The sequence below is a fragment of the Nelusetta ayraudi genome, unplaced genomic scaffold (genome assembly GCF_046127955.1).
Source record: "Nelusetta ayraudi isolate G7.1 ecotype Tasmania unplaced genomic scaffold, CSIRO-AGI_Nayr_v1 ptg000135l, whole genome shotgun sequence".
NCBI lineage: Eukaryota > Metazoa > Chordata > Actinopteri > Tetraodontiformes > Monacanthidae > Nelusetta > Nelusetta ayraudi.
The window spans coordinates 3,773,891-3,788,692 of NW_027466185.1; the positions used below are offsets into that span (position 1 = coordinate 3,773,891).

General features: G+C 48.0%; 42 non-coding genes across 42 annotated transcripts; all 42 read left to right on the forward strand.

The window, feature by feature from the left end:
- The first annotated feature begins 170 nt into the window (after positions 1-170).
- Positions 171-289, forward strand: LOC142879006 (5S ribosomal RNA). The gene has a single exon (XR_012925239.1). It is a non-coding gene; the product is annotated as a 5S ribosomal RNA (ribosomal RNA).
- Positions 290-519: 230 nt separating this feature from the next.
- On the forward strand, positions 520-638 carry LOC142878393 (5S ribosomal RNA). Its single transcript, XR_012924663.1, has one exon. It is a non-coding gene; the product is annotated as a 5S ribosomal RNA (ribosomal RNA).
- Positions 639-868: 230 nt separating this feature from the next.
- On the forward strand, positions 869-987 carry LOC142879007 (5S ribosomal RNA). Its single transcript, XR_012925240.1, has one exon. It is a non-coding gene; the product is annotated as a 5S ribosomal RNA (ribosomal RNA).
- Positions 988-1,217: 230 nt separating this feature from the next.
- Positions 1,218-1,336, forward strand: LOC142878500 (5S ribosomal RNA). The gene has a single exon (XR_012924765.1). It is a non-coding gene; the product is annotated as a 5S ribosomal RNA (ribosomal RNA).
- Positions 1,337-1,566: 230 nt separating this feature from the next.
- On the forward strand, positions 1,567-1,685 carry LOC142879008 (5S ribosomal RNA). The gene has a single exon (XR_012925241.1). It is a non-coding gene; the product is annotated as a 5S ribosomal RNA (ribosomal RNA).
- A 234-nt stretch (positions 1,686-1,919) lies between these two features.
- Positions 1,920-2,038, forward strand: LOC142879009 (5S ribosomal RNA). The gene has a single exon (XR_012925242.1). It is a non-coding gene; the product is annotated as a 5S ribosomal RNA (ribosomal RNA).
- Positions 2,039-2,268: 230 nt separating this feature from the next.
- LOC142879010 (5S ribosomal RNA) lies at positions 2,269-2,387 on the forward strand. The gene has a single exon (XR_012925243.1). It is a non-coding gene; the product is annotated as a 5S ribosomal RNA (ribosomal RNA).
- Positions 2,388-2,617: 230 nt separating this feature from the next.
- On the forward strand, positions 2,618-2,736 carry LOC142879011 (5S ribosomal RNA). The gene has a single exon (XR_012925244.1). It is a non-coding gene; the product is annotated as a 5S ribosomal RNA (ribosomal RNA).
- Positions 2,737-2,969: 233 nt separating this feature from the next.
- On the forward strand, positions 2,970-3,088 carry LOC142879012 (5S ribosomal RNA). The gene has a single exon (XR_012925245.1). It is a non-coding gene; the product is annotated as a 5S ribosomal RNA (ribosomal RNA).
- A 233-nt stretch (positions 3,089-3,321) lies between these two features.
- On the forward strand, positions 3,322-3,440 carry LOC142879015 (5S ribosomal RNA). The gene has a single exon (XR_012925247.1). It is a non-coding gene; the product is annotated as a 5S ribosomal RNA (ribosomal RNA).
- Positions 3,441-3,670: 230 nt separating this feature from the next.
- LOC142879016 (5S ribosomal RNA) lies at positions 3,671-3,789 on the forward strand. Its single transcript, XR_012925248.1, has one exon. It is a non-coding gene; the product is annotated as a 5S ribosomal RNA (ribosomal RNA).
- Positions 3,790-4,019: 230 nt separating this feature from the next.
- Positions 4,020-4,138, forward strand: LOC142879017 (5S ribosomal RNA). The gene has a single exon (XR_012925249.1). It is a non-coding gene; the product is annotated as a 5S ribosomal RNA (ribosomal RNA).
- A 230-nt stretch (positions 4,139-4,368) lies between these two features.
- Positions 4,369-4,487, forward strand: LOC142879018 (5S ribosomal RNA). Its single transcript, XR_012925250.1, has one exon. It is a non-coding gene; the product is annotated as a 5S ribosomal RNA (ribosomal RNA).
- A 230-nt stretch (positions 4,488-4,717) lies between these two features.
- On the forward strand, positions 4,718-4,836 carry LOC142879019 (5S ribosomal RNA). Its single transcript, XR_012925251.1, has one exon. It is a non-coding gene; the product is annotated as a 5S ribosomal RNA (ribosomal RNA).
- Positions 4,837-5,070: 234 nt separating this feature from the next.
- LOC142879020 (5S ribosomal RNA) lies at positions 5,071-5,189 on the forward strand. The gene has a single exon (XR_012925252.1). It is a non-coding gene; the product is annotated as a 5S ribosomal RNA (ribosomal RNA).
- Positions 5,190-5,423: 234 nt separating this feature from the next.
- Positions 5,424-5,542, forward strand: LOC142879021 (5S ribosomal RNA). The gene has a single exon (XR_012925253.1). It is a non-coding gene; the product is annotated as a 5S ribosomal RNA (ribosomal RNA).
- A 234-nt stretch (positions 5,543-5,776) lies between these two features.
- Positions 5,777-5,895, forward strand: LOC142879022 (5S ribosomal RNA). The gene has a single exon (XR_012925254.1). It is a non-coding gene; the product is annotated as a 5S ribosomal RNA (ribosomal RNA).
- Positions 5,896-6,129: 234 nt separating this feature from the next.
- LOC142879023 (5S ribosomal RNA) lies at positions 6,130-6,248 on the forward strand. The gene has a single exon (XR_012925255.1). It is a non-coding gene; the product is annotated as a 5S ribosomal RNA (ribosomal RNA).
- A 222-nt stretch (positions 6,249-6,470) lies between these two features.
- On the forward strand, positions 6,471-6,589 carry LOC142878331 (5S ribosomal RNA). The gene has a single exon (XR_012924603.1). It is a non-coding gene; the product is annotated as a 5S ribosomal RNA (ribosomal RNA).
- A 230-nt stretch (positions 6,590-6,819) lies between these two features.
- LOC142879024 (5S ribosomal RNA) lies at positions 6,820-6,938 on the forward strand. The gene has a single exon (XR_012925256.1). It is a non-coding gene; the product is annotated as a 5S ribosomal RNA (ribosomal RNA).
- Positions 6,939-7,172: 234 nt separating this feature from the next.
- Positions 7,173-7,291, forward strand: LOC142879027 (5S ribosomal RNA). Its single transcript, XR_012925258.1, has one exon. It is a non-coding gene; the product is annotated as a 5S ribosomal RNA (ribosomal RNA).
- Positions 7,292-7,521: 230 nt separating this feature from the next.
- Positions 7,522-7,640, forward strand: LOC142878501 (5S ribosomal RNA). Its single transcript, XR_012924766.1, has one exon. It is a non-coding gene; the product is annotated as a 5S ribosomal RNA (ribosomal RNA).
- A 222-nt stretch (positions 7,641-7,862) lies between these two features.
- Positions 7,863-7,981, forward strand: LOC142879028 (5S ribosomal RNA). The gene has a single exon (XR_012925259.1). It is a non-coding gene; the product is annotated as a 5S ribosomal RNA (ribosomal RNA).
- Positions 7,982-8,215: 234 nt separating this feature from the next.
- LOC142879029 (5S ribosomal RNA) lies at positions 8,216-8,334 on the forward strand. Its single transcript, XR_012925260.1, has one exon. It is a non-coding gene; the product is annotated as a 5S ribosomal RNA (ribosomal RNA).
- Positions 8,335-8,564: 230 nt separating this feature from the next.
- LOC142879030 (5S ribosomal RNA) lies at positions 8,565-8,683 on the forward strand. Its single transcript, XR_012925261.1, has one exon. It is a non-coding gene; the product is annotated as a 5S ribosomal RNA (ribosomal RNA).
- Positions 8,684-8,913: 230 nt separating this feature from the next.
- LOC142879032 (5S ribosomal RNA) lies at positions 8,914-9,032 on the forward strand. The gene has a single exon (XR_012925262.1). It is a non-coding gene; the product is annotated as a 5S ribosomal RNA (ribosomal RNA).
- Positions 9,033-9,266: 234 nt separating this feature from the next.
- LOC142879033 (5S ribosomal RNA) lies at positions 9,267-9,385 on the forward strand. Its single transcript, XR_012925263.1, has one exon. It is a non-coding gene; the product is annotated as a 5S ribosomal RNA (ribosomal RNA).
- Positions 9,386-9,615: 230 nt separating this feature from the next.
- On the forward strand, positions 9,616-9,734 carry LOC142879034 (5S ribosomal RNA). Its single transcript, XR_012925264.1, has one exon. It is a non-coding gene; the product is annotated as a 5S ribosomal RNA (ribosomal RNA).
- Positions 9,735-9,968: 234 nt separating this feature from the next.
- Positions 9,969-10,087, forward strand: LOC142879035 (5S ribosomal RNA). Its single transcript, XR_012925265.1, has one exon. It is a non-coding gene; the product is annotated as a 5S ribosomal RNA (ribosomal RNA).
- A 230-nt stretch (positions 10,088-10,317) lies between these two features.
- LOC142879036 (5S ribosomal RNA) lies at positions 10,318-10,436 on the forward strand. The gene has a single exon (XR_012925266.1). It is a non-coding gene; the product is annotated as a 5S ribosomal RNA (ribosomal RNA).
- A 230-nt stretch (positions 10,437-10,666) lies between these two features.
- Positions 10,667-10,785, forward strand: LOC142878285 (5S ribosomal RNA). The gene has a single exon (XR_012924559.1). It is a non-coding gene; the product is annotated as a 5S ribosomal RNA (ribosomal RNA).
- A 234-nt stretch (positions 10,786-11,019) lies between these two features.
- LOC142879037 (5S ribosomal RNA) lies at positions 11,020-11,138 on the forward strand. The gene has a single exon (XR_012925267.1). It is a non-coding gene; the product is annotated as a 5S ribosomal RNA (ribosomal RNA).
- Positions 11,139-11,368: 230 nt separating this feature from the next.
- Positions 11,369-11,487, forward strand: LOC142879039 (5S ribosomal RNA). The gene has a single exon (XR_012925269.1). It is a non-coding gene; the product is annotated as a 5S ribosomal RNA (ribosomal RNA).
- Positions 11,488-11,717: 230 nt separating this feature from the next.
- Positions 11,718-11,836, forward strand: LOC142879040 (5S ribosomal RNA). Its single transcript, XR_012925270.1, has one exon. It is a non-coding gene; the product is annotated as a 5S ribosomal RNA (ribosomal RNA).
- Positions 11,837-12,070: 234 nt separating this feature from the next.
- Positions 12,071-12,189, forward strand: LOC142879041 (5S ribosomal RNA). The gene has a single exon (XR_012925271.1). It is a non-coding gene; the product is annotated as a 5S ribosomal RNA (ribosomal RNA).
- A 230-nt stretch (positions 12,190-12,419) lies between these two features.
- LOC142879042 (5S ribosomal RNA) lies at positions 12,420-12,538 on the forward strand. Its single transcript, XR_012925272.1, has one exon. It is a non-coding gene; the product is annotated as a 5S ribosomal RNA (ribosomal RNA).
- Positions 12,539-12,760: 222 nt separating this feature from the next.
- Positions 12,761-12,879, forward strand: LOC142879043 (5S ribosomal RNA). The gene has a single exon (XR_012925273.1). It is a non-coding gene; the product is annotated as a 5S ribosomal RNA (ribosomal RNA).
- A 222-nt stretch (positions 12,880-13,101) lies between these two features.
- Positions 13,102-13,220, forward strand: LOC142879044 (5S ribosomal RNA). The gene has a single exon (XR_012925274.1). It is a non-coding gene; the product is annotated as a 5S ribosomal RNA (ribosomal RNA).
- A 230-nt stretch (positions 13,221-13,450) lies between these two features.
- Positions 13,451-13,569, forward strand: LOC142879045 (5S ribosomal RNA). Its single transcript, XR_012925275.1, has one exon. It is a non-coding gene; the product is annotated as a 5S ribosomal RNA (ribosomal RNA).
- A 222-nt stretch (positions 13,570-13,791) lies between these two features.
- On the forward strand, positions 13,792-13,910 carry LOC142879046 (5S ribosomal RNA). The gene has a single exon (XR_012925276.1). It is a non-coding gene; the product is annotated as a 5S ribosomal RNA (ribosomal RNA).
- A 222-nt stretch (positions 13,911-14,132) lies between these two features.
- On the forward strand, positions 14,133-14,251 carry LOC142879047 (5S ribosomal RNA). Its single transcript, XR_012925277.1, has one exon. It is a non-coding gene; the product is annotated as a 5S ribosomal RNA (ribosomal RNA).
- A 230-nt stretch (positions 14,252-14,481) lies between these two features.
- Positions 14,482-14,600, forward strand: LOC142879048 (5S ribosomal RNA). The gene has a single exon (XR_012925278.1). It is a non-coding gene; the product is annotated as a 5S ribosomal RNA (ribosomal RNA).
- Positions 14,601-14,802: the final 202 nt, after the last annotated feature.

Below are 14,802 nucleotides of genomic sequence, written 5' to 3' on the forward strand. Positions count from 1 at the left end.
ACTGTTTTTTGCTGCCGGTTCATTTAAACAAACTCACAAACTAACTAACTAACTAACTAAATGAATGAATGAATGAATGAATAAATGAACACCACATGCACGGCTTCATAGGCAAGGTGCACTTCCTCCATGCTGCAGGTTTATAAGGCCTGTTTGCAACAGCGTCTCTCGCTTACGGCCATACCACCCTGAGAACGCCCGATCTCGTCTGATCTCGGAAGCTAAGCAGGGTCGGGCCTGGTTAGTACTTGGATGGGAGACCGCCTGGGAATACCAGGTGCCGTAAGCTTTTTGTCCCGGCAGGGGGTGCTGTTTCCACGTGCAACTTTGTGAGGAAATCACAAGACAAACTGTTTTTTGCTGCCGGTTCATTTAAACAAACTCACAAACTAACTCACAAACTAACTAACTAACTAAATGAATGAATGAATAAATGAACACCACATGCACGGCTTCATAGGCAAGGTGCACTTCCTCCATGCTGCAGGTTTATAAGGCCTGTTTGCAACAGCGTCTCTCGCTTACGGCCATACCACCCTGAGAAAGCCCGATCTCGTCTGATCTCGGAAGCTAAGCAGGGTCGGGCCTGGTTAGTACTTGGATGGGAGACCGCCTGGGAATACCAGGTGCCGTAAGCTTTTTGTCCCGGCAGGGGGTGCTGTTTCCACGTGCAACTTTGTGAGGAAATCACAAGACAAACTGTTTTTTGCTGGCGGTTCATTTAAACAAACTCACAAACTAACTAACTAACTAACTAAATGAATGAATGAATGAATGAATAAATGAACACCACATGCACGGCTTCATAGGCAAGGTGCACTTCCTCCATGCTGCAGGTTTATAAGGCCTGTTTGCAACAGCGTCTCTCGCTTACGGCCATACCACCCTGAGAACGCCCGATCTCGTCTGATCTCGGAAGCTAAGCAGGGTCGGGCCTGGTTAGTACTTGGATGGGAGACCGCCTGGGAATACCAGGTGCCGTAAGCTTTTTGTCCCGGCAGGGGGTGCTGTTTCCACGTGCAACTTTATGAGGAAATCACAAGACAAACTGTTTTTTGCTGGCGGTTCATTTAAACAAACTCACAAACTAACTCACAAACTAACTAACTAACTAAATGAATGAATGAATAAATGAACACCACATGCACGGCTTCATAGGCAAGGTGCACTTCCTCCATGCTGCAGGTTTATAAGGCCTGTTTGCAACAGCGTCTCTCGCTTACGGCCATACCACCCTGAGAACGCCCGATCTCGTCTGATCTCGGAAGCTAAGCAGGGTCGGGCCTGGTTAGTACTTGGATGGGAGACAGCCTGGGAATACCAGGTGCCGTAAGCTTTTTGTCCCGGCAGGGGGTGCTGTTTCCACGTGCAACTTTATGAGGAAATCACAAGACAAACTGTTTTTTGCTGCCGGTTCATTTAAACAAACTCACAAACTAACTAACTAACTAACTAAATGAATGAATGAATGAATGAATAAATGAACACCACATGCACGGCTTCATAGGCAAGGTGCACTTCCTCCATGCTGCAGGTTTATAAGGCCTGTTTGCAACAGCGTCTCTCGCTTACGGCCATACCACCCTGAGAACGCCCGATCTCGTCTGATCTCGGAAGCTAAGCAGGGTCGGGCCTGGTTAGTACTTGGATGGGAGACCGCCTGGGAATACCAGGTGCCGTAAGCTTTTTGTCCCGGCAGGGGGTGCTGTTTCCACGTGCAACTTTATGAGGAAATCACAAGGCAAACTGTTTTTTGCTGCCGGTTCATTTAAACAAACTCACAAACTAACTCACAAACTAACTAACTAACTAACTAAATGAATGAATGAATAAATGAACACCACATGCACGGCTTCATAGGCAAGGTGCACTTCCTCCATGCTGCAGGTTTATAAGGCCTGTTTGCAACAGCGTCTCTCGCTTACGGCCATACCACCCTGAGAACGCCCGATCTCGTCTGATCTCGGAAGCTAAGCAGGGTCGGGCCTGGTTAGTACTTGGATGGGAGACCGCCTGGGAATACCAGGTGCCGTAAGCTTTTTGTCCCGGCACGGGGTGCTGTTTCCACGTGCAACTTTATGAGGAAATCACAAGACAAACTGTTTTTTGCTGCCGGTTCATTTAAACAAACTCACAAACTAACTCACAAACTAACTAACTAACTAAATGAATGAATGAATAAATGAACACCACATGCACGGCTTCATAGGCAAGGTGCACTTCCTCCATGCTGCAGGTTTATAAGGCCTGTTTGCAACAGCGTCTCTCGCTTACGGCCATACCACCCTGAGAACGCCCGATCTCGTCTGATCTCGGAAGCTAAGCAGGGTCGGGCCTGGTTAGTACTTGGATGGGAGACCGCCTGGGAATACCAGGTGCCGTAAGCTTTTTGTCCCGGCAGGGGGTGCTGTTTCCACGTGCAACTTTGTGAGGAAATCACAAGACAAACTGTTTTTTGCTGCCGGTTCATTTAAACAAACTCACAAACTAACTCACAAACTAACTAACTAACTAAATGAATGAATGAATAAATGAACACCACATGCACGGCTTCATAGGCAAGGTGCACTTCCTCCATGCTGCAGGTTTATAAGGCCTGTTTGCAACAGCGTCTCTCGCTTACGGCCATACCACCCTGAGAACGCCCGATCTCGTCTGATCTCGGAAGCTAAGCAGGGTCGGGCCTGGTTAGTACTTGGATGGGAGACCGCCTGGGAATACCAGGTGCCGTAAGCTTTTTGTCCCGGCAGGGGTGCTGTTTCCACGTGCAACTTTGTGAGGAAATCACAAGACAAACTGTTTTTTGCTGCCGGTTCATTTAAACAAACTCACAAACTAACTAACTAACTAACTAAGTAAATGAATGAATGAATGAATGAATAAATGAACACCACATGCACGGCTTCATAGGCAAGGTGCACTTCCTCCATGCTGCAGGTTTATAAGGCCTGTTTGCAACAGCGTCTCTCGCTTACGGCCATACCACCCTGAGAACGCCCGATCTCGTCTGATCTCGGAAGCTAAGCAGGGTCGGGCCTGGTTAGTACTTGGATGGGAGACCGCCTGGGAATACCAGGTGCCGTAAGCTTTTTGTCCCGGCAGGGGTGCTGTTTCCACGTGCAACTTTGTGAGGAAATCACAAGACAAACTGTTTTTTGCTGCCGGTTCATTTAAACAAACTCACAAACTAACTAACTAACTAACTAAGTAAATGAATGAATGAATGAATGAATAAATGAACACCACATGCACGGCTTCATAGGCAAGGTGCACTTCCTCCATGCTGCAGGTTTATAAGGCCTGTTTGCAACAGCGTCTCTCGCTTACGGCCATACCACCCTGAGAACGCCCGATCTCGTCTGATCTCGGAAGCTAAGCAGGGTCGGGCCTGGTTAGTACTTGGATGGGAGACCGCCTGGGAATACCAGGTGCCGTAAGCTTTTTGTCCCGGCAGGGGGTGCTGTTTCCACGTGCAACTTTGTGAGGAAATCACAAGACAAACTGTTTTTTGCTGCCGGTTCATTTAAACAAACTCACAAACTAACTCACAAACTAACTAACTAACTAAATGAATGAATGAATAAATGAACACCACATGCACGGCTTCATAGGCAAGGTGCACTTCCTCCATGCTGCAGGTTTATAAGGCCTGTTTGCAACAGCGTCTCTCGCTTACGGCCATACCACCCTGAGAACGCCCGATCTCGTCTGATCTCGGAAGCTAAGCAGGGTCGGGCCTGGTTAGTACTTGGATGGGAGACCGCCTGGGAATACCAGGTGCCGTAAGCTTTTTGTCCCGGCACGGGGTGCTGTTTCCACGTGCAACTTTATGAGGAAATCACAAGACAAACTGTTTTTTGCTGCCGGTTCATTTAAACAAACTCACAAACTAACTCACAAACTAACTAACTAACTAAATGAATGAATGAATAAATGAACACCACATGCACGGCTTCATAGGCAAGGTGCACTTCCTCCATGCTGCAGGTTTATAAGGCCTGTTTGCAACAGCGTCTCTCGCTTACGGCCATACCACCCTGAGAACGCCCGATCTCGTCTGATCTCGGAAGCTAAGCAGGGTCGGGCCTGGTTAGTACTTGGATGGGAGACCGCCTGGGAATACCAGGTGCCGTAAGCTTTTTGTCCCGGCACGGGGTGCTGTTTCCACGTGCAACTTTATGAGGAAATCACAAGACAAACTGTTTTTTGCTGCCGGTTCATTTAAACAAACTCACAAACTAACTCACAAACTAACTAACTAACTAAATGAATGAATGAATAAATGAACACCACATGCACGGCTTCATAGGCAAGGTGCACTTCCTCCATGCTGCAGGTTTATAAGGCCTGTTTGCAACAGCGTCTCTCGCTTACGGCCATACCACCCTGAGAACGCCCGATCTCGTCTGATCTCGGAAGCTAAGCAGGGTCGGGCCTGGTTAGTACTTGGATGGGAGACCGCCTGGGAATACCAGGTGCCGTAAGCTTTTTGTCCCGGCACGGGGTGCTGTTTCCACGTGCAACTTTATGAGGAAATCACAAGACAAACTGTTTTTTGCTGCCGGTTCATTTAAACAAACTCACAAACTAACTCACAAACTAACTAACTAACTAAATGAATGAATGAATAAATGAACACCACATGCACGGCTTCATAGGCAAGGTGCACTTCCTCCATGCTGCAGGTTTATAAGGCCTGTTTGCAACAGCGTCTCTCGCTTACGGCCATACCACCCTGAGAACGCCCGATCTCGTCTGATCTCGGAAGCTAAGCAGGGTCGGGCCTGGTTAGTACTTGGATGGGAGACCGCCTGGGAATACCAGGTGCCGTAAGCTTTTTGTCCCGGCAGGGGGTGCTGTTTCCACGTGCAACTTTGTGAGGAAATCACAAGACAAACTGTTTTTTGCTGCCGGTTCATTTAAACAAACTCACAAACTAACTCACAAACTAACTAACTAACTAACTAAATGAATGAATGAATAAATGAACACCACATGCACGGCTTCATAGGCAAGGTGCACTTCCTCCATGCTGCAGGTTTATAAGGCCTGTTTGCAACAGCGTCTCTCGCTTACGGCCATACCACCCTGAGAACGCCCGATCTCGTCTGATCTCGGAAGCTAAGCAGGGTCGGGCCTGGTTAGTACTTGGATGGGAGACCGCCTGGGAATACCAGGTGCCGTAAGCTTTTTGTCCCGGCAGGGGGTGCTGTTTCCACGTGCAACTTTGTGAGGAAATCACAAGACAAACTGTTTTTTGCTGGCGGTTCATTTAAACAAACTCACAAACTAACTAACTAACTAACTAAATGAATGAATGAATGAATGAATGAATAAATGAACACCACATGCACGGCTTCATAGGCAAGGTGCACTTCCTCCATGCTGCAGGTTTATAAGGCCTGTTTGCAACAGCGTCTCTCGCTTACGGCCATACCACCCTGAGAACGCCCGATCTCGTCTGATCTCGGAAGCTAAGCAGGGTCGGGCCTGGTTAGTACTTGGATGGGAGACCGCCTGGGAATACCAGGTGCCGTAAGCTTTTTGTCCCGGCAGGGGGTGCTGTTTCCACGTGCAACTTTGTGAGGAAATCACAAGACAAACTGTTTTTTGCTGGCGGTTCATTTAAACAAACTCACAAACTAACTAACTAACTAACTAAATGAATGAATGAATGAATGAATGAATAAATGAACACCACATGCACGGCTTCATAGGCAAGGGGCACTTCCTCCATGCTGCAGGTTTATAAGGCCTGTTTGCAACAGCGTCTCTCGCTTACGGCCATACCACCCTGAGAACGCCCGATCTCGTCTGATCTCGGAAGCTAAGCAGGGTCGGGCCTGGTTAGTACTTGGATGGGAGACCGCCTGGGAATACCAGGTGCCGTAAGCTTTTTGTCCCGGCAGGGGGTGCTGTTTCCACGTGCAACTTTGTGAGGAAATCACAAGACAAACTGTTTTTTGCTGGCGGTTCATTTAAACAAACTCACAAACTAACTAACTAACTAACTAAATGAATGAATGAATGAATGAATGAATAAATGAACACCACATGCACGGCTTCATAGGCAAGGTGCACTTCCTCCATGCTGCAGGTTTATAAGGCCTGTTTGCAACAGCGTCTCTCGCTTACGGCCATACCACCCTGAGAACGCCCGATCTCGTCTGATCTCGGAAGCTAAGCAGGGTCGGGCCTGGTTAGTACTTGGATGGGAGACCGCCTGGGAATACCAGGTGCCGTAAGCTTTTTGTCCCGGCAGGGGGTGCTGTTTCCACGTGCAACTTTATGAGGAAATCACAAGACAAACTGTTTTTTGCTGCCGGTTCATTTAAACAAACTCACAAACTAACTAACTAACTAACTAAATGAATGAATGAATAAATGAACACCACATGCACGGCTTCATAGGCAAGGTGCACTTCCTCCATGCTGCAGGTTTATAAGGCCTGTTTGCAACAGCGTCTCTCGCTTACGGCCATACCACCCTGAGAAAGCCCGATCTCGTCTGATCTCGGAAGCTAAGCAGGGTTGGGCCTGGTTAGTACTTGGATGGGAGACCGCCTGGGAATACCAGGTGCCGTAAGCTTTTTGTCCCGGCAGGGGGTGCTGTTTCCACGTGCAACTTTGTGAGGAAATCACAAGACAAACTGTTTTTTGCTGGCGGTTCATTTAAACAAACTCACAAACTAACTCACAAACTAACTAACTAACTAAATGAATGAATGAATAAATGAACACCACATGCACGGCTTCATAGGCAAGGTGCACTTCCTCCATGCTGCAGGTTTATAAGGCCTGTTTGCAACAGCGTCTCTCGCTTACGGCCATACCACCCTGAGAACGCCCGATCTCGTCTGATCTCGGAAGCTAAGCAGGGTCGGGCCTGGTTAGTACTTGGATGGGAGACCGCCTGGGAATACCAGGTGCCGTAAGCTTTTTGTCCCGGCAGGGGGTGCTGTTTCCACGTGCAACTTTGTGAGGAAATCACAAGACAAACTGTTTTTTGCTGCCGGTTCATTTAAACAAACTCACAAACTAACTCACAAACTAACTAACTAACTAACTAAATGAATGAATGAATAAATGAACACCACATGCACGGCTTCATAGGCAAGGTGCACTTCCTCCATGCTGCAGGTTTATAAGGCCTGTTTGCAACAGCGTCTCTCGCTTACGGCCATACCACCCTGAGAACGCCCGATCTCGTCTGATCTCGGAAGCTAAGCAGGGTCGGGCCTGGTTAGTACTTGGATGGGAGACCGCCTGGGAATACCAGGTGCCGTAAGCTTTTTGTCCCGGCAGGGGGTGCTGTTTCCACGTGCAACTTTGTGAGGAAATCACAAGACAAATTGTTTTTTGCTGCCGGTTCATTTAAACAAACTCACAAACTAACTCACAAACTAACTAACTAACTAAATGAATGAATGAATAAATGAACACCACATGCACGGCTTCATAGGCAAGGTGCACTTCCTCCATGCTGCAGGTTTATAAGGCCTGTTTGCAACAGCGTCTCTCGCTTACGGCCATACCACCCTGAGAACGCCCGATCTCGTCTGATCTCGGAAGCTAAGCAGGGTCGGGCCTGGTTAGTACTTGGATGGGAGACAGCCTGGGAATACCAGGTGCCGTAAGCTTTTTGTCCCGGCAGGGGGTGCTGTTTCCACGTGCAACTTTATGAGGAAATCACAAGACAAACTGTTTTTTGCTGCCGGTTCATTTAAACAAACTCACAAACTAACTAACTAACTAACTAAATGAATGAATGAATAAATGAACACCACATGCACGGCTTCATAGGCAAGGTGCACTTCCTCCATGCTGCAGGTTTATAAGGCCTGTTTGCAACAGCGTCTCTCGCTTACGGCCATACCACCCTGAGAACGCCCGATCTCGTCTGATCTCGGAAGCTAAGCAGGGTCGGGCCTGGTTAGTACTTGGATGGGAGACCGCCTGGGAATACCAGGTGCCGTAAGCTTTTTGTCCCGGCAGGGGGTGCTGTTTCCACGTGCAACTTTATGAGGAAATCACAAGACAAACTGTTTTTTACTGCCGGTTCATTTAAACAAACTCACAAACTAACTCACAAACTAACTAACTAACTAACTAAATGAATGAATGAATAAATGAACACCACATGCACGGCTTCATAGGCAAGGTGCACTTCCTCCATGCTGCAGGTTTATAAGGCCTGTTTGCAACAGCGTCTCTCGCTTACGGCCATACCACCCTGAGAACGCCCGATCTCGTCTGATCTCGGAAGCTAAGCAGGGTCGGGCCTGGTTAGTACTTGGATGGGAGACCGCCTGGGAATACCAGGTGCCGTAAGCTTTTTGTCCCGGCACGGGGTGCTGTTTCCACGTGCAACTTTATGAGGAAATCACAAGACAAACTGTTTTTTGCTGCCGGTTCATTTAAACAAACTCACAAACTAACTCACAAACTAACTAACTAACTAAATGAATGAATGAATAAATGAACACCACATGCACGGCTTCATAGGCAAGGTGCACTTCCTCCATGCTGCAGGTTTATAAGGCCTGTTTGCAACAGCGTCTCTCGCTTACGGCCATACCACCCTGAGAACGCCCGATCTCGTCTGATCTCGGAAGCTAAGCAGGGTCGGGCCTGGTTAGTACTTGGATGGGAGACCGCCTGGGAATACCAGGTGCCGTAAGCTTTTTGTCCCGGCAGGGGGTGCTGTTTCCACGTGCAACTTTATGAGGAAATCACAAGACAAACTGTTTTTTGCTGCCGGTTCATTTAAACAAACTCACAAACTAACTCACAAACTAACTAACTAACTAAATGAATGAATGAATAAATGAACACCACATGCACGGCTTCATAGGCAAGGTGCACTTCCTCCATGCTGCAGGTTTATAAGGCCTGTTTGCAACAGCGTCTCTCGCTTACGGCCATACCACCCTGAGAACGCCCGATCTCGTCTGATCTCGGAAGCTAAGCAGGGTCGGGCCTGGTTAGTACTTGGATGGGAGACCGCCTGGGAATACCAGGTGCCGTAAGCTTTTTGTCCCGGCAGGGGGTGCTGTTTCCACGTGCAACTTTATGAGGAAATCACAAGACAAACTGTTTTTTACTGCCGGTTCATTTAAACAAACTCACAAACTAACTCACAAACTAACTAACTAACTAACTAAATGAATGAATGAATAAATGAACACCACATGCACGGCTTCATAGGCAAGGTGCACTTCCTCCATGCTGCAGGTTTATAAGGCCTGTTTGCAACAGCGTCTCTCGCTTACGGCCATACCACCCTGAGAACGCCCGATCTCGTCTGATCTCGGAAGCTAAGCAGGGTCGGGCCTGGTTAGTACTTGGATGGGAGACCGCCTGGGAATACCAGGTGCCGTAAGCTTTTTGTCCCGGCACGGGGTGCTGTTTCCACGTGCAACTTTATGAGGAAATCACAAGACAAACTGTTTTTTGCTGCCGGTTCATTTAAACAAACTCACAAACTAACTCACAAACTAACTAACTAACTAAATGAATGAATGAATAAATGAACACCACATGCACGGCTTCATAGGCAAGGTGCACTTCCTCCATGCTGCAGGTTTATAAGGCCTGTTTGCAACAGCGTCTCTCGCTTACGGCCATACCACCCTGAGAACGCCCGATCTCGTCTGATCTCGGAAGCTAAGCAGGGTCGGGCCTGGTTAGTACTTGGATGGGAGACCGCCTGGGAATACCAGGTGCCGTAAGCTTTTTGTCCCGGCAGGGGGTGCTGTTTCCACGTGCAACTTTATGAGGAAATCACAAGACAAACTGTTTTTTACTGCCGGTTCATTTAAACAAACTCACAAACTAACTCACAAACTAACTAACTAACTAACTAAATGAATGAATGAATAAATGAACACCACATGCACGGCTTCATAGGCAAGGTGCACTTCCTCCATGCTGCAGGTTTATAAGGCCTGTTTGCAACAGCGTCTCTCGCTTACGGCCATACCACCCTGAGAACGCCCGATCTCGTCTGATCTCGGAAGCTAAGCAGGGTCGGGCCTGGTTAGTACTTGGATGGGAGACCGCCTGGGAATACCAGGTGCCGTAAGCTTTTTGTCCCGGCACGGGGTGCTGTTTCCACGTGCAACTTTATGAGGAAATCACAAGACAAACTGTTTTTTGCTGCCGGTTCATTTAAACAAACTCACAAACTAACTCACAAACTAACTAACTAACTAAATGAATGAATGAATAAATGAACACCACATGCACGGCTTCATAGGCAAGGTGCACTTCCTCCATGCTGCAGGTTTATAAGGCCTGTTTGCAACAGCGTCTCTCGCTTACGGCCATACCACCCTGAGAACGCCCGATCTCGTCTGATCTCGGAAGCTAAGCAGGGTCGGGCCTGGTTAGTACTTGGATGGGAGACCGCCTGGGAATACCAGGTGCCGTAAGCTTTTTGTCCCGGCAGGGGGTGCTGTTTCCACGTGCAACTTTATGAGGAAATCACAAGACAAACTGTTTTTTGCTGCCGGTTCATTTAAACAAACTCACAAACTAACTCACAAACTAACTAACTAACTAAATGAATGAATGAATAAATGAACACCACATGCACGGCTTCATAGGCAAGGTGCACTTCCTCCATGCTGCAGGTTTATAAGGCCTGTTTGCAACAGCGTCTCTCGCTTACGGCCAAACCACCCTGAGAACGCCCGATCTCGTCTGATCTCGGAAGCTAAGCAGGGTCGGGCCTGGTTAGTACTTGGATGGGAGACCGCCTGGGAATACCAGGTGCCGTAAGCTTTTTGTCCCGGCAGGGGGTGCTGTTTCCACGTGCAACTTTGTGAGGAAATCACAAGACAAACTGTTTTTTGCTGCCGGTTCATTTAAACAAACTCACAAACTAACTAACTAACTAACTAAATGAATGAATGAATGAATGAATGAATAAATGAACACCACATGCACGGCTTCATAGGCAAGGTGCACTTCCTCCATGCTGCAGGTTTATAAGGCCTGTTTGCAACAGCGTCTCTCGCTTACGGCCATACCACCCTGAGAACGCCCGATCTCGTCTGATCTCGGAAGCTAAGCAGGGTCGGGCCTGGTTAGTACTTGGATGGGAGACCGCCTGGGAATACCAGGTGCCGTAAGCTTTTTGTCCCGGCAGGGGGTGCTGTTTCCACGTGCAACTTTATGAGGAAATCACAAGACAAACTGTTTTTTGCTGCCGGTTCATTTAAACAAACTCACAAACTAACTCACAAACTAACTAACTAACTAAATGAATGAATGAATAAATGAACACCACATGCACGGCTTCATAGGCAAGGTGCACTTCCTCCATGCTGCAGGTTTATAAGGCCTGTTTGCAACAGCGTCTCTCGCTTACGGCCATACCACCCTGAGAACGCCCGATCTCGTCTGATCTCGGAAGCTAAGCAGGGTCGGGCCTGGTTAGTACTTGGATGGGAGACCGCCTGGGAATACCAGGTGCCGTAAGCTTTTTGTCCCGGCAGGGGGTGCTGTTTCCACGTGCAACTTTGTGAGGAAATCACAAGACAAACTGTTTTTTGTTGGCGGTTCATTTAAACAAACTCACAAACTAACTAACTAACTAACTAACTAAATGAATGAATGAATGAATAAATGAACACCACATGCACGGCTTCATAGGCAAGGTGCACTTCCTCCATGCTGCAGGTTTATAAGGCCTGTTTGCAACAGCGTCTCTCGCTTACGGCCATACCACCCTGAGAACGCCCGATCTCGTCTGATCTCGGAAGCTAAGCAGGGTCGGGCCTGGTTAGTACTTGGATGGGAGACCGCCTGGGAATACCAGGTGCCGTAAGCTTTTTGTCCCGGCAGGGGGTGCTGTTTCCACGTGCAACTTTATGAGGAAATCACAAGACAAACTGTTTTTTGCTGCCTGTTCATTTAAACAAACTCACAAACTAACTCACAAACTAACTAACTAACTAACTAAATGAATGAATGAATAAATGAACACCACATGCACGGCTTCATAGGCAAGGTGCACTTCCTCCATGCTGCAGGTTTATAAGGCCTGTTTGCAACAGCGTCTCTCGCTTACGGCCATACCACCCTGAGAACGCCCGATCTCGTCTGATCTCGGAAGCTAAGCAGGGTCGGGCCTGGTTAGTACTTGGATGGGAGACCGCCTGGGAATACCAGGTGCCGTAAGCTTTTTGTCCCGGCAGGGGGTGCTGTTTCCACGTGCAACTTTGTGAGGAAATCACAAGACAAACTGTTTTTTGCTGCCGGTTCATTTAAACAAACTCACAAACTAACTCACAAACTAACTAACTAACTAAATGAATGAATGAATAAATGAACACCACATGCACGGCTTCATAGGCAAGGTGCACTTCCTCCATGCTGCAGGTTTATAAGGCCTGTTTGCAACAGCGTCTCTCGCTTACGGCCATACCACCCTGAGAACGCCCGATCTCGTCTGATCTCGGAAGCTAAGCAGGGTCGGGCCTGGTTAGTACTTGGATGGGAGACCGCCTGGGAATACCAGGTGCCGTAAGCTTTTTGTCCCGGCAGGGGGTGCTGTTTCCACGTGCAACTTTATGAGGAAATCACAAGACAAACTGTTTTTTGCTGCCGGTTCATTTAAACAAACTCACAAACTAACTAACTAACTAACTAAATGAATGAATGAATAAATGAACACCACATGCACGGCTTCATAGGCAAGGTGCACTTCCTCCATGCTGCAGGTTTATAAGGCCTGTTTGCAACAGCGTCTCTCGCTTACGGCCATACCACCCTGAGAACGCCCGATCTCGTCTGATCTCGGAAGCTAAGCAGGGTCGGGCCTGGTTAGTACTTGGATGGGAGACCGCCTGGGAATACCAGGTGCCGTAAGCTTTTTGTCCCGGCAGGGGGTGCTGTTTCCACGTGCAACTTTATGAGGAAATCACAAGACAAACTGTTTTTTGCTGCCGGTTCATTTAAACAAACTCACAAACTAACTAACTAACTAACTAAATGAATGAATGAATAAATGAACACCACATGCACGGCTTCATAGGCAAGGTGCACTTCCTCCATGCTGCAGGTTTATAAGGCCTGTTTGCAACAGCGTCTCTCGCTTACGGCCATACCACCCTGAGAACGCCCGATCTCGTCTGATCTCGGAAGCTAAGCAGGGTCGGGCCTGGTTAGTACTTGGATGGGAGACCGCCTGGGAATACCAGGTGCCGTAAGCTTTTTGTCCCGGCAGGGGGTGCTGTTTCCACGTGCAACTTTGTGAGGAAATCACAAGACAAACTGTTTTTTGCTGCCGGTTCATTTAAACAAACTCACAAACTAACTCACAAACTAACTAACTAACTAAATGAATGAATGAATAAATGAACACCACATGCACGGCTTCATAGGCAAGGTGCACTTCCTCCATGCTGCAGGTTTATAAGGCCTGTTTGCAACAGCGTCTCTCGCTTACGGCCATACCACCCTGAGAACGCCCGATCTCGTCTGATCTCGGAAGCTAAGCAGGGTCGGGCCTGGTTAGTACTTGGATGGGAGACCGCCTGGGAATACCAGGTGCCGTAAGCTTTTTGTCCCGGCAGGGGGTGCTGTTTCCACGTGCAACTTTATGAGGAAATCACAAGACAAACTGTTTTTTGCTGCCGGTTCATTTAAACAAACTCACAAACTAACTAACTAACTAACTAAATGAATGAATGAATAAATGAACACCACATGCACGGCTTCATAGGCAAGGTGCACTTCCTCCATGCTGCAGGTTTATAAGGCCTGTTTGCAACAGCGTCTCTCGCTTACGGCCATACCACCCTGAGAACGCCCGATCTCGTCTGATCTCGGAAGCTAAGCAGGGTCGGGCCTGGTTAGTACTTGGATGGGAGACCGCCTGGGAATACCAGGTGCCGTAAGCTTTTTGTCCCGGCAGGGGGTGCTGTTTCCACGTGCAACTTTATGAGGAAATCACAAGACAAACTGTTTTTTGCTGCCGGTTCATTTAAACAAACTCACAAACTAACTAACTAACTAACTAAATGAATGAATGAATAAATGAACACCACATGCACGGCTTCATAGGCAAGGTGCACTTCCTCCATGCTGCAGGTTTATAAGGCCTGTTTGCAACAGCATCTCTCGCTTACGGCCATACCACCCTGAGAACGCCCGATCTCGTCTGATCTCGGAAGCTAAGCAGGGTCGGGCCTGGTTAGTACTTGGATGGGAGACCGCCTGGGAATACCAGGTGCCGTAAGCTTTTTGTCCCGGCAGGGGGTGCTGTTTCCACGTGCAACTTTGTGAGGAAATCACAAGACAAACTGTTTTTTGCTGCCGGTTCATTTAAACAAACTCACAAACTAACTCACAAACTAACTAACTAACTAAATGAATGAATGAATAAATGAACACCACATGCACGGCTTCATAGGCAAGGTGCACTTCCTCCATGCTGCAGGTTTATAAGGCCTGTTTGCAACAGCGTCTCTCGCTTACGGCCATACCACCCTGAGAACGCCCGATCTCGTCTGATCTCGGAAGCTAAGCAGGGTCGGGCCTGGTTAGTACTTGGATGGGAGACCGCCTGGGAATACCAGGTGCCGTAAGCTTTTTGTCCCGGCAGGGGGTGCTGTTTCCACGTGCAACTTTATGAGGAAATCACAAGACAAACTGTTTTTTGCTGCCGGTTCATTTAAACAAACTCACAAACTAACTCACAAACTAACTAACTAACTAACTAAATGAATGAATGAATAAATGAACACCACATGCACGGCTTCATAGGCAAGGTGCACTTCCTCCATGCTGCAG